The following is a 3,471-nucleotide window of genomic DNA, read 5'->3' as shown; positions in this document are numbered from 1 at the left end:
TGGATGAACAGTGAGCGGTGACGTTGCCTCTGGATGAACAGGACCCCATGGTGTGGTGGAGGGCTGGATGAACAGTAGACGGTGGAGGGGTGCCCGTGGAGGGGTGGTTGAACAGGACCCCGTGGTGCGGAGGGCTGGATGAACAGTAGACGGTGGAGGGGTGCCCGTGGAGGGGTGGTTGAACAGTAGCCGATGGAGTAGCGCGCGGTGGAGGCTGGATGAACTGGAGCCCGTGGAGGCTGGAGGAGGTCGACCGTAGCCCGTGGAGGCTGGAGGAGGTCGACGGTGGAGATGAACAGTATCCCGTGGAGTCCCGTTTTGCGGTATGCCACACCCCTCCCGATGAATAGGACCCCCGTTTCTACCGTAGGAGGTCCGTTTCGTCCGTTTTGCGGTACGCCACACCCCTCCCGATCAACAGGACCCCCGTTTCGACCGTAGGAGGCCCGTTTCGTCCGTTTTGCGGTACGCCACACCCCTCCTGATCAACAGGACCCCCGTTTCGACCGTAGGAGGTCCGTTTCCTTCGTTTTGTCGTACGCCACACCCCTCCCGATCAACAAGCCCCCCGTTTCGACCATAGGAGGTCCGTTTCCTCCGTTTTGCGGTACGCCACACTCCTCCCGATCAACAGGACCTCCGTTTCCACTGTAGGAGGTCCGTTTCCTCCGTTTTGCGGTACGCCACACCCCTCCCCATGAACACGACGCATTCCGTTGCCTCCCCATGAACACGACGCATTCCATTGCCTCCCCATGAACACGACGACGATGCTGTTTCTCCGTTCTGACCCAGCCATGTACACGAGCCCTGGCCAGACGTATGCGCGAGTAGGCGTTCGAGACCCCGCCCGTATGTACACATACGTGGCCGTATTTTCTTTCTTGCACCCTGGCCGTTGTACGTACGTGTACATGCTACGTGCGCGCTTCTACTACCACACGTACGCGCCTCTACTATGACACGTGCGCGCCTCTACATCCACCAGTATATATGTACATACACGTTCGCGACCAGAATGACAACGCTACGTACGCTTCGACCAGGTGGGTCCCAACTGTCAGGCACTTCCTTGCCTGTGAAGATGTAGCTGGTGGGTCCCAGCAGTCAGGGGGGCGAATCGTTTTTTTTCAGATGCACTTCCTTGCGTGCGAAGATGTAGCTGGTGGGTCCCAGCTGTTAGGGGCAAATGTTTTTTTCACGAAATACGGTTGCCCGTCCGGTGGGTCCCCGTTGTCAGGTGGAGGAATAATTATTTTGCACGTAATAAGGAGGCACTTCCTTGTAGCGGCCGTGGACCTAGCTGTCAGCCTCTCCACGTATAGTCCACGTACGATGGAAGCCGTTCCTTGACCACGTTGACCACGCCGCGCCAAGAGCACCAGGGCGGTGGACGACGGCGAGGCCTAGGAAGGGGCCGACGCGGAGCCGGGGAAGACGCGGCAGTGGATGCCCACGCGTAGAGGAGTACGAGGGTTCACTAGTTCGCTGCGGTGTGAGGCTGCCATCGCCGCAGAACAACAGGGGGTGTGGGTGAGTAGAGGGATGGCCTGGCCAGCGGTGGGAGTAGTAGGGGGTGGTGAGGCCTCCGCCGCATCGCAGCCGGCCACGGGAGGCAGGAGCACGAGGCACGACCGACACTGGTTTGGGCGGCTGGAGCAAGAAGACCAGAGGTTGAAGAAGCACTACGGCCGTTGGATGGACATCGTACGGTCACTGGAGCTAGAATCGTGCATATTGACTAAGTTGACAAAGCCCTCCGTCCCCGTCAACTTAGTAGACCCACAAGTCAGCCTGCCACTATACTGGGTCCCAGCTAATTGGGGGAGTATTCAATTTTTTGTGCGTAATAAGGAGGCACTTCCTTGCGTGCGAAGATATAGCTGGTGGGTCCGAGCTGTCAGCGGCGGTAACGTTTTTTTCACGAAATACAGAAGCCCTTTCGGTGGGTCCCTAATGTCAGGTGGAGGAATCATTATTTTCCGCGTAATAAGGAGGCATTTCCTTGCGTGCGGCCGTGGACCCAGCTGTCGGCCTCTCCATGTACAGTCCACTTCCGATGCATGTCGGTCGTTGACCACGTTGACCAGGCCGCGCCGAGAGCACCAGGGCGGTGGACGACGGCGAGGCCTAGGAAGGGAACGACACGGAGGCAGGGAAGACTCGACAGTTGTTTCCCACGCGGAGGGGAGTACGACTGTACGAGGGTTTACTGGTTCGTCTGCCGTCGCCGGGGAATAACAGCAGGTGTGGGTGAGTAGAGGGATGGCTAGGCCAGCGATGGGAGTACGGTGGGGCGGTGAGGCCTGCGCGGCAGCAGAGCCGGCCGCGGGAAGGAGGGAGCAGGCAGTCCCGCCGGTGCTTGTTTGAGGGCTGGAGCAAGAAGAGCAGAGATTGAAGAAGCACGACGGCCGTTGGATGGCCATCCAACAGTCACTACTTGTGCGTCAACCTTTTTTTAGGAAAGCCTCAAATCTGCGGAAAACAGCATACAGCCCATCTGCCATTATTTCTAATAATTTACAGCCCATTTGCTAATTATTAAGGTTATTTTTGGAGCCCATATTCTTTTTGTTAGCATTACAGCCCATATTGTGGCCACGGTTAAAAAATTATACGAAATTTTGCATATTTTGGTGCGGTCCGAACTGCTTTTAATCCCGAAATTTTGACTCACATTCAAACTGATTTAAAAAATAAATGTATATCAATATAAAATCCAACAAATTCTCCACGCATAAAAATTAATGTAATTTAAAATCTCGAAATGAAAAAAAAGATATTTGAAACTAATTGCCGGTTTGATGTGTTTTAAAAATGTACAACCCATTTCTCATTACTGATGGGCCATTTTCTCGGCCAGCCGAATGAAAGCTCTCCTCGTCTTGAAAGATTTGCAGCCCAATAGGCCTGACAAAGCGACTTACTTGGCAAATCACAAAAAAGCTGGGCTGTGGCCGTGGACCCAGCTGTCAGCCTCTCCACGTACAGTACTCTTCCGATGGAAGTCGTTCCTTGACCATGCCGCGCGGAGAGCACCACGGCAGTGGACGACGGCGAGGCCTAGGAAGGGGACGACGTGGAGCCGGGGAAGATGCGGCAGTGGAAGCCCGCGCGGAGAGGAGTACGAGGGTTCACTGGTTCGGCTGTGGGGTGAGGCTGCCGTCGCCGCAGGGCCTGGCCAGCGGTGGGAATAGTAGGTGCGGTGAGGCCTCCGCGGCAGCACAGCCGGCCACGGGAGGCAGGAGCATGCGGTACGACCGGTGCTGCTTTGGGCAGCTGGAGCAAGAAGACCATAGGTTGAAGAAGCACTACGGCCGTTGGATGGACATCGTACGGTCACTGGAGCTAGAATCGTTCATATTGACTATGTTGACAAAGCCCTTCATCCCCGTCAACTTAGTAGGCCCACAAGTCAGCCTCCCACCAAGGTGGGTCCCAGCTAGCCGGGGGAGTATTCATTTTTTTGTG

Source organism: Triticum aestivum, chromosome 2D (genome assembly GCF_018294505.1).
Source record: "Triticum aestivum cultivar Chinese Spring chromosome 2D, IWGSC CS RefSeq v2.1, whole genome shotgun sequence".
In the NCBI taxonomy this organism is placed as follows: Eukaryota; Viridiplantae; Streptophyta; class Magnoliopsida; order Poales; family Poaceae; genus Triticum; species Triticum aestivum.
The sequence above is the reverse complement of the archived record's forward strand: the minus strand, read 5'-3'. Positions refer to the sequence as shown.